This window comes from Eleginops maclovinus, chromosome 18 (assembly GCF_036324505.1).
Source record: "Eleginops maclovinus isolate JMC-PN-2008 ecotype Puerto Natales chromosome 18, JC_Emac_rtc_rv5, whole genome shotgun sequence".
Lineage (NCBI taxonomy): Eukaryota > Metazoa > Chordata > Actinopteri > Perciformes > Eleginopidae > Eleginops > Eleginops maclovinus.
The window spans coordinates 21,810,981-21,823,006 of NC_086366.1; positions in this window are offsets into that span (position 1 = coordinate 21,810,981).

A 12,026-nucleotide genomic window follows, 5' to 3' on the forward strand; every position below is an offset into this window, starting at 1 on the left:
ACATTTCATAAAAGCAGATGGATTGAAAGAAAAACATTTTATCCTTATACTATGTCCTCTAGCCATTTTAGGTTGAACTCAGTGCAATGCAAAGGGAACTTTTGGAGGTACATGAGCTAATGACCGCGCAATGCATCGTAGCAGGATCGGCGATGCAAAACAAGGTAGGGGTCAAAAGTTGACCATTTCTTAATTTATGCAAAGAAGTATGAGTGATATGCTGCTGGGTTTGCAAGAATAGTCTTTACTAGCTGTGGAAAAATGTATGTTAAGTAGAACATTGTCATTGTAGTCTATTGTTAGTGTTGACAGCTTGTGTTTTATTTAACTAGGCAAGTCATTGAGCACGAATTCTGATCTACAATGTTGGCCTGGAAAAATTGCTGTCGAACAAATGGCAAATAGTAGAGATAGTGTCACCCAAATTGATCTAGTTTTTACCCAATGATTAAGTGTAAAGAAAAGAGCCACAGCGAGTTGTAAAAATATCCAGTTTACTGCATTTTACATCAACAATGTTTATAGCGACATCACTGTGGAACTTATTCTATAGTGTACTACTTTTAAAGGTCGGAAATGTTTGAAGTTGGAAACCCTCTTTATATATCATTTACACCAAGCATATGAAAATATCTTCAGACGTTTGTGAGACATTTGGTGCAAAGAGTGCTAACACTTTATGAACATGAAGACTGGGTTGAACCTTGCATGGCCCTGAGGCGCTGGAACCAATAACTGGGATTTTCTTTTATGTTGAGTTCCCTTGTTTAAAAGTTCTTAGCTCTTGGGAATCTACACGGTATTTCCTTCGGGATCATACATGTGAACTCTGCCAAACTACATCAAGAGTGTGAGCATGTGTGTTCATGTGAGAAACAAAGAGTGAACCAGCATCTGGATCCACTCCAGCACTATCAACAAATTGCTGATCAAAGCTCATTGATCAAACAGTCACTATTAAGTCATATGTAAGAACATCTTATTTGCTTGGTTGGCCTCATACTTAGGCACACAGAGGCAAAGCTCAACAGCAAATGGGTTTCAAAGAGATGTAACTTATTGCAGCTACATTCAATACAAATTGTTTCAAAGACTCAGGGATTTGTGGTCAGAGATCATGGCAAGCCACAAAGAAAAGCTCTGAAGCAGCCCACAAGCAAATGGTTTTGGCCCTTAAGAAAGAGGGAACGGTTGTGGATCAAAATCATCAAGACCAATCCTGATCTACATGATTGATGATCCTGAACTCCAATTTCATAGGATGGCTTAAATGCTGCAGAGGCATTTGGAATTATTGTCTTAAACTGGGTTTGATTCAAACTCCAACTGTTCGAGTAAATCATCTGTGACTGACAACCTTAGTTCAGCTAAAATAGATTCAAAAATGACCCGTGGCTCTCCTGGACCTCTTTCCCATTGAGAATTCATGTATAATGTACTATGTCATAATATGTAATAGTCAATAAAGATTTGTTTGCAAGTTCCAAGGAGTGTAGAAGTTTGGTTCAGTTGACCTTATACCTTCTACTCCCTGAACAGTGAACGCCAGACAAAGCTGAAATTATGTCCAACTTTGAAATGAGTCAAGTGATTCTAGGATCGGGTCAGAAAAAGGATCAAATGTCCCACTTGCCTCACTTCAGATGTTCCAGTTAACAAAATGCTGATTGGGCTGCTTCAAGCCTGTGAAAGTAATTGAGTATCTCTGTTTAAAACAAGAAAGGTCAAACATCCGTTTATAAGTTCTAATACTCTGATACTAGATATATGTAAACCATGGATGTATAAAGACAACTAGATACTTTCATTTCTATCAAAGTTTCTCAGTGGCTCATGAAGCCAAATTGTCCTGACTCAATATTCCCCGGATCTTCCAGAGATCTGGGCCAATAGAGCGTCACCGCCAGTCTCAGCCCGGTCAAATGAATAGAGGGAAGAAGAAATCTCCGAATTTGGCTTTTAACGCGTTTTTCAACCTTAAGTACCTTATAAGGACCTTTAAGTAAGAGCCATTCAAGGGTTGGTACTCGGTAGTTCACTACCTAAAACATTTTGAACGGAGGTCAATTTGGACCCAATGATGACTGACAGGATATGTCATGCCACTGTTTGACAAATATAGAAACCTGTATATTCCAATCGAATGAGTGGGGTTGTAGTGGTTACAGTATGACCCCTGCCTTCAATCATGTAACTCTCACAGTAGGAGGTTTCTTTCAAACATCTGGCACTCACTGGGCCTCATTCACCAACCATTCTTAAGAAGAAATGTCTTCCTAAAACCAATGGACAGGATGTAAAATATGATATTGGAGTTTGAGGGCCATTCAGTCTGCATACAAAGCCAAGCTATGCTTCCTCCCTGCTTCACTGCTTTCCGAAATGTTACCGCCCCCCATATAAGGGTGCAGATTTTATGTTTTTATTTAATGTTTTTTTTAACTACATATGCATGTCCAATAAAAACTTTTTAGTTATTCCACAGCTACACCCAAAACCTAAATGGGTTAAGCTGCATTTAATGGTTAAAAACCAACTCTGATTGAACCACATTGAGTCCTACGTCATAAAGAAAAGTCAAATAAGCATTGATTGTTGCTAAAACCAAAGAACTCCAGGAAAGGGGAACTTATATGGACTTAACTTAAACCAGTGTTCCAGCATGTTCTACCGTCTTTCAGCAAATGTTATCAATTACCTCAAGCAACAGAAACCTTATATAGACTTTCATTCCATTCTTTAGGACCATGGGTGAATTTACTCGACACAATGTTTCACACTAGCTGGAGATGTAGACTGGGCAGCACTAAAGGATGAGGTCATGCCTGTCAACATAAAACGCCCCTCACTCCCTCCAGCCCGGCATACAAACCTCAGCACACAGCTGTCTGTTCTCAGAACTGAATTTGCTCTAATTGACAATGAGGGGAGATCACACCAGCTTCACTTTTTCACACTCTGTCAGGTTGTCAATATGCCTGTTGTCCAATATTAATGTTCAACTTTAATTGTGACGAACCCAAAGAGACCTAGCATATATGATTTCCCAATCTTTGTGCTATTAGGTAGTCTGGGGTTTGTTAGTGTGTGTGTGTTTGTGCAAGATCAGTGCACATGAATGTATGTCTGTCTTCATGTGTGTGGGAAATCTCAGGTTACCCCTCATCATTCCACCACTTTCTGCAATACATCACTGTCACTGCAAATGTAGCCCGTTCCAAATAGTTCAGATTGACAGGACCAACTCGAACATGATAGCATGGTCCAACTTACAGCAGCTCACAGATACTCATGCATAAAGCTGACTTGAAATAAATGGAGGCGAAGAGTCATGAAGTTGTACTGTAAAAAATAGTTTGTATTAACAGACTCAAACAGTACTAACACAGGGAGCCACTTTAGCCAAGATTGGCAACGTTACTTCAGATGCTTAGCTGCTGAACATTTTCATAACTAAACAAACTTGTATACTGAACTTTGGGTCTATAAGTTTTTTTCTGTTGGTTTCCCCTGTCTTCACTTGTGTCTCTCCAAGGAGCCAACTCAGGGCATGTGGTCCAGGAAAATAATCTTGGTCTTGTTAAGAGCGATTCCTGTTGCACTCCATCTCTGGGGGCTTTGTCATATTGTTGTGGGAATCAGCACAACTCAACCCTGAGGGAGACCTCTACTATCATAAGGTTAACACAAAAAAAGTTCATTTAGAAGAAAAAAAACAAAGCCTTGTCCTAAGTTATCCCTACATCTGACAGCCAAAGTCATTAATGTGTTATGGAAACACATTTGTCTTTGGAATGGTTGTGCAATCCAAGAACATTCTTCACTAATGAAGATGTAATTGAAGCCTGGCAGTGATTTCATAACTTCTCTGGGGGCTTCATCATTGGGTTACGTCAACAAACATCCTTGACCCTTATAGATCAGTTATTAGGCAAAAAAAAAAGGAATTTTAATGGCTTTTTAAAATAAATATTTGTCCCGGGTGTGTCAAGAGACCACAAAAAGTCAGAAATTGCACCCTCCCTCTTTTTCCTCAACGCCATCTATCAGAAACATGTGTAACAACAAGTGAGTCCTTTTTGTGCTAGATAAGATGTTTTACGGCGCTGGATCATAAAAGTATTTCAATATGAGTCAAGATTCCATTCATAACTAAAGCTCAGAGATGGATTGACTGTGACACAATTTCAAATAACATCGGTTTTGCAACTGCTCTGTTTTACTGTGTTGTTGAGGTTAGTCTATTGAAGTTAGAATGGCTAATGTGGCTAGCTTTGATTGTAGGCTCACACACTGGAGCAATGTTAGAATACACCTGTGTAATTAAAGAAGAAACTGTAGATTAAGCTTGATTTTAAAAACAGTATAGTGACAATAGTTGGAGGTGGGTGACTGTTTCATGTGGCTTTTTGTGAAACTTAATACAACGGTAGTTAAGCTAGCTTTGTTGTTGCATGAGGGCCTCTCCTGCTCTGAGAACCTCACTGGCGTGTGGTTGCTTTGTTGTTATATTCAGTAGATTTACTTGATATACTTCCCCTGAAGATACAGTGGTATGCAAAAGTTTGGGCACCCCTCTGAGATTTCATGACAATTTGCTTTTCCTTTATAATAGAAGATCACAGCAACAACATTTGTTTTCCTACAAAGATGTAGACGTTTTAGTGTTTTCCAGACCAAAATTCTTAGGGTAGCATTACATAGTTTTATTATAATAAAATAAAATGCAAAAAATGGGATGTGCAAAAGTTTGGGCACCCTTATAAATAGCATTCATTTCAACACCTGTACGGATTTATAGCTGACAGGTTGCTGCACAAAATTGCTTTGATTAGCTCATTAGACCTTCAATTACAAAGACAGGTGGAACCAATCATGAAAAAGGCTATTTAACATAGGTAATAGCTGGCTGTGCCTGGCCTAGGTTCTTTCTTAGGGAGTGGCAAGATGGGGACCTCAAAACAACTCTCCACTGACCTGAAAGCTAAGATAATCCAACATTATAAATTAGGAGAAGGGTACAAAAAATTATCTGACAGGTTTAAACTGTCTGTCTCCACAGTCAGAAACGTAGTTGTGAAATGGAAGGCCACAGGAACAGTCCGTGTGAAGGAAAGATGTGGTAGGCCGACAAAAATAGGGGAAAGGCACAGGCGAAGGATGGTGAAAATGGTCACAGAGAAGCCACAGACCACCTCCAGAGAACTACAACAACATCTGGCTGCTGATGGTGTAGTTGTTCACCGTTCCACAATCCAGCGTACTTTGCACCAGGAAGAGCTCATTGGAAGGGTGATGTGCAAAAAGCCTTTCCTGAGTGTTAATCACAAGAAGAGTCGCATGAGGTATGCAAAAGCACATCTGGACAAGCCAGAAGCATTTTGGAACAAAATACTGTGGTCAGATGAGACCAAGATTGAGTTATTTGGTCATAACATGAACAGGTATGCATGGCGAAAAAAACACACTGCATTCAATGAAAAGAACTTGTTGCCCACTGTAAAATTTGGTGGAGGATCTATCATGTTATGGGGCTGTGTGTCTAGCACAGGTACTGGAAAACTTGTTAAAGTTGAGGGCCACATGAATTCCTTACAGTACCAGGAGATTCTTGACAAGAATGTTCTAGAGTCAGTCACAAAGTTGAAGCTACGCCGGGGTTGGATTTTTCAGCAGGACAATGATCCTAAGCACCGATCAAAATCCACCAAGGAATTCATGCAGAAGCACAGGTACAATGTTCTGGAATGGCCATCCCAGTCCCCAGACCTTAACATCATTGAAAATGTATGGATTTATTTGAAGAAGGCTGTCCATGCACGGAGGCCAAGAAACCTGACTGAACTGGAGATGTTTTGTGTGGAAGAATGGGCCAAAATACCACCTGCCAGGCTTAAGGGACTTGTCTGTGGCTACAGGAGGCGTCTACAGGCCGTTATTGCAGCAAAAGGAGGCAATACTAAATATTAATGGAATTATTTCTTAGGGGTGCCCAAATTTATGCACATGCCTATTTTTGTTTGAATGCACATAAACATGTTTCTGTTTGACCAATAAAAGTTATTTCACTACTGAGATGTTTCTGTTACCATAAGGTATAACATATGTTAAAATGAAGTTGCTGCTTCAAAAGCTCAGCAAGTGACAAACTGATGCAGTGGTTTTCCTAAGGGGTGCCCAAACTTTTGCATACCACTGTATGTGTGAAACAAATGGTCCAACTGCAAAGTTTTTTAGGAGCAGTGATTGCTTTGCTTGGCAACATTGTTTAACTTTGACTAGCAGAACCACCCAGCCACAAACATCCTTATAGATCACAGCTGAGTCCAGTTCTATCATCAATTGCAGCTCTGTTTCAGTTTCAGTTAAACATACTACGAACATGCTTTGCACAGCCATTAGACAAGACTCGCTACGTAACCTAGCCTAGTTCCTGTGGACTTTAATTTGGATTCAAATGTTTCTGAAACCTGGTTGGTGGATCAACATTTTCCAATTTAGTCCCACTCGCTTCAATAAAATGATAAAAGCACAGAGAAACTGAGTATATATGCTTGTAATGCCTGATGGTGATCTTGCTTAAACATCCAATCTAACCATAGCACCCTTTTTGAATAAACATAAAAACACATGGGGCTTTAAATGCAAACCCAATCTTCAGTTTCAATCTTCTGTGCATTATCTTATCAAGCATTCCTCCGAAAAGAAATAATAAAGACAAATTCTGAGTATATGCGCTACTTTTTTTGTTGGAACAATTACATACATTAAAAATTAATTTAATTAAACATTTTTTTTATTTACACTTCATCACTCCGAATCAACAACACAGATATTGAGAAAAAGGTAAGCAAGGAAAGTAAAATACAAATAAAAGAAGGAACTGTTTCGGGTATGTTGGAGGTCAGTGGGAGCTATATTCCACAAACTTGGTTGGTGCAAAAGCACAAACGTATGTACAGTCGATCCATATGTGGTACAAATTCAGATTTTTATTTTATAATAAATGTTAACATGTGGGACATTCATTTCTGCTCTGTAGTATTTTTTATATGCAATTTAAATGAAGAATCCTTTACTAATGGTGAAATCAAACCTTGGCAGGGATTTAATAGCGATGACCTGACTGTTAAAAACAACGTCAATCTCTGATACATACCATATTTTGGGATGGGCTCGCATTCAAATTCTGAAAAATGTCCTTGGTAAAGGCGAGGGAATGCGTCGATTATCTTATACATAAAAGTTAATGAGTCAAAGCTGTTGTTAGGCTTTTAAATTCACATCCAAACTTTGGTTTTATGCTTTTACTCAAATATTTCTGGGAAGCATGTTCGACTACGTATTGTATGGATATTAATGCAATGATGTAACTTTTGAAGGATGTTTTCCTTGATTAAGAAGGACTGACGCATGGCAAAAAATGAAACAGTAAATATTGAAAGTCATACTGTGAAATACTGTTGTCAACAATAATTTGACTGATACGAGTTTTCAATATTCTGTCACTGAAGTTAACAATGGATGACATTTAGTACTACATTTGAAATATGAGTATTTCCAAATGATGGCATTCTACAACTCTCCCTAAAACCTATTGATATAAACAATGTTTTTTTTTTTGTATGGAGACAGATCATAGAAGGAATAATGCAAGCAATAGTTTACTACTTTGTAAAAAGAAAAACGTATTAAATTTCTTCTCGAGTTGAGAAGATCAATACCACGACCATTTTCGGAATGAATATTAATACACTGCACATTTGAACTTAGTTTCAGCACTTTCTTCATCTACCTTTCAGCTATGAGTTATGAGAAAATCTAACCTCTCTAGGATTTCTGCTGAAAAGGGAGAGAACATGTCTTCCACGTCCATATACAGTCACTTAAGCTTCAGCCCTCCCTCTCCACTAGAAATAACTGTGCCATGTCAGTTTTTACAAAATGAAAGTGTAAAAACGCAATATAGAAACACGCCTGAACTTGCCTTTGGACAAAATCACATCTTTAAAATGAGAATAGCATTTGTAGTGGCTCTCATCCAAAGTACCCCCCAGATCTATGATTGTACTTGCCCTTAAAATAGGTCCTGCCTGTACAAATGAAACACCCTTCGTCATGTAAAAAGACGTAATCTATCCCTATTTGAGACCCAACCAAAGGATATTACAAAAGTATAGGAGTTAGGATCAAGCATTTGGTGTTCAGTTACACACTAATGCCAGGTGAATGGTTAAGCTGACATGGGTTTAATGTGAAAAGATTGAGTCGAGATGAAGATTAAAATAACCCACAGCTCACCCACTTCACCACGCAGGACAAAAGCCAGAACGAGCCCTTTATTTGTTCTGTGTGAAGTGGAGCCACAGAAATGCCTGTGCAAAAGCCATGCTTAACATCTGGTGCAGCCCCGCTTTTATGATATCATCTAACAGTCATCCATAAATGTGTAACTCAATAAGGAGCTCCATTAAGACAATGCAAGGAACCCAATGACCTTTTGCTAGTGTCCTTTGAATTATTATTGACAGTGATCACTATTCAGTTTGACATACTGTACATCATCTACAAATCAAGCCATTGTTTTACTGATTGATCTTTTTTGAAACTTGAAATTGTAATTATATTAACTCTGTTTTGTGGAGGAAATTGTATTTACTCATAGGTGGGTATAAAGATCTGAGGCACCTTATTACCTGTGTTAAATGTACTGTATAGATATTTTATGTTATCCCTTAACAAAATAAGATGACGTATTGGATCATCCACACGATGAGCAGCATTGTTGTGTCTCTCTCCCACTTCCACGAGAAATAGCCATTAATGGATTGCTCCTAAAAGCTAAAGTGAAAGCTCAGCTGAGACAATTTCTAAAAGTAGCTACTATGAGTCTGTACATACACTGTGCCACAGTTGTACCGCGTTCCCTGGTATTTACAGTACATTATAGTGCACAATGAATAACAGAATTACACCATCAACAAAGCAGGAACCCACTTATAAAGAGACTTATTTCCATAATACATGGTAGGAGACATCCATACATATCTCATGCCTTGATCCTTGCAGTATCATTGGGATCATACAGATACAAATGTACAAAACAACATACCTAAGTGGTTCCCCTGTGTTGACTTGTTTACTTAGACCAGCTGTGTTAAAACAGCTATGTATATCCAAAAAATCAATACTGTATTTGCTGATCTCTGACTGGTAAGTGGCAATCTATTATAGTTTATAGACTAGCAGTCCCACTAAAGAAAAACAAACACAGACAGACACCCCCATCATTATTGACCCTAGATCATCATTCCAGTGTTAAGACGGTTGCGCTATTTGCATTTCTAGACTGATATCCCACTCTAACATCACTGGTGGCTGAATTTGACATCCATCAGACAGACAGCTTCAAGCTTCTAATCCATCAGTTCCATTGACTGTAATGTGGAAATATCTCCACGAAGGCCAACTGGGAGCAGTTTATCAGACTGTGCTAGGGATGTTATGACATGAGCAATTATTCAAGTCGTGCTTCTTTAATACCATTGTGGCCAGGGCGGACTTAAATCAACATGTGATTACATTAATGCTTTAATGTAAAATGAAATGTAATTATGTTCCTTGGATGGAAAATGGAGAAAAGCTGACTCCATGGGTCATGCTAACCTTGCACTCACCTTTGCATTGTACATTTTATGGGAAACAAGGACACTGGTGAGTTCAACGTTTGCATCTAAATACACCAGGTTGAAACATATTGGAATACTTCTTTGAAGGTTAAGTAGAACTCAATAGAACGTGATAGGAAAGCACAACCACCTCTAAGAGAACATCATAATATCAATGAGTAATGCATACTCCCACTGTCCTGTTGAAAGTTATGGGTTGTCCAATACAGAAGTTCGGTCATTGCAGATTAGTTGCCATGTACATCCAAATATTAGACAAACATGCAAACCAAATTTTTTTATAAAACGAAGAAAAAGCCAATGTAATCTCCCTCTTACAACTGCCACTGTTGAAAGATAGGAACCAGGGGTGTGAGGATGCTACCAAGAGCTGAGATAAAGAAGCGTGGGAGTGACAGGGGTGTTTGACTGCCTCACAGTTTCCAGCTCCATTTATCATTCTCAGATTCCATAATAGAATGTGTTAGCTGCAGGGAGGAGAGAAGTGGAGGCCTGGCCCGGACAGCCTCTGATGGATTACGTGCATACTTCAAAATATTTCTAATTAAATCTACACCAACAGAAACATGCAGGTGGCACTCTCTCTTCTACCTTTTCTGTCCCTTACACTTTGTAGTGGATCCGTGACACGGCTGGAAAACACCTGCAGACTGTTCTGACAACAACTTCAATGTTGGACCATGTGGCCAGATGGAGAAATATGCTGCTATTATGAAACTATCCTGTGGCAAGCTGCAAACGCTGGAAAAACCTGAAATCTCTCCGATATGAACTCGAGTTGAGTTCCATTATTTCACGCTGAAATACCCTCAATTCCCTTTTAAGAGTAATGTAAGTAATGCTTGAAATGTTCATTAATTTGACAACCTGTCTGAGACAATCACTTAAGGTCTTGCTCCAAAGAGTAAAAGTGTATTTTATTGACCTTTGTGGAATAAACAATACAGCCATTTACCCCAGAATGTGTTTTGTATTAGTGAGCTGTGGTTGAAAACCTGACCTTGCCACATTTCAAATAGTTCTTGCTCATTTGTTGGACTCTTTTTCAGCTTACCATCAACTGGTAGTATTTGAGTCAGCTAGAAGGCTCACAAATAAGCCTGAGCTTGAATCTGACAGTAGCTAGTCTATTGGGCTGAAAAATTTCGTCAACTACAGGAAAATCAATTAGATACTATATAAAAGCTAGTAAACTTCCCAAAAAATGATCGGTGTTCTAAAATATACATGTTTAAGTGATTATTTGTCAGATCAGTACAGCTCTGACATTTTGTCCAATCTGGCTGGTTTTGTCCTTCAAATGCTGTGAGTAATCCCATCCAAAAAGCTCTACACATTTGGGAAATTAGAATAATGCACTTTATGAACATTTTGACAAACATACCAGTGAAGAGCTGAATGTTGCCTTTTAAAAAACCCTGTAAGACAGAGCACCGCTTCTCTGTAATAATGTCACAGAGGTGTTATTACTGAAGATAAGACCCCTGAGTCACAAACACTAAATTGCATGTGGGAGAAGAGAACACACACACATCATGTGGTATGTGTGTTTTGATACAATATGTAACTATGTCATCAAACACACCCCTTAACTTAGAGGGCTTATCATTAGAAAAACGTTGAGCACTGGCTTGGATGTTTATCTCCTGTCCAACTCTGACGCACAGATATGATGCATTGTGAAATTGATTAGATAACTTCATCCTTCATTCTAACCCTTTCCGAGAACCAGCACCTTATCGTGGTGGAGAGGTTTGTGTGCCCCGATGAACCTGGGGACTGTGTTGTCTGGAACCTTGTGTTCCTGGTAGGGTCTCCCATGGCAAATTGGTCTCAGGTAAGGGGCCAGACTAAGATTGGTTCAAAAAGAACTCATGAATAACACACGTGAAAGCGAGGATACCCGGCCCGGAGGAAGCCCGGGGTCCCCTTCTGGAGCCAGGCCCAGAAGGAGGACTCGTCAGCGAGCGTCTGGTGGCCGGGCTTGCCACGGAGCCCGGCCAAGCACAGCCCGAAAAAGCAACGTGGGCAACACCTCCGCTTCTCCGTCCCGCGGGCCCACCATCTACGGGAAACAACAATGGGGTCAGGTGCGCTGCCAGAATGGTGGCAGTGAAAGCAGAGGGTCTCGACGGACCAGACTCAGGCGACAGAAGCTGTCTTTGGGGACGTGGAATGTCACCTCTCTGGGGGGGAAGGAGCCAGAGCTTGTGCGGGAGGTGGAGCGTTACCAGTTGGATCTGGTGGGGCTCGCCTCTACGCACAGCATCGGCTCTGGAACCTTACTACTGGATAAGGGTTGGACTCTATTCTTCTCCGGAGTTGCCCAAGGTGTGA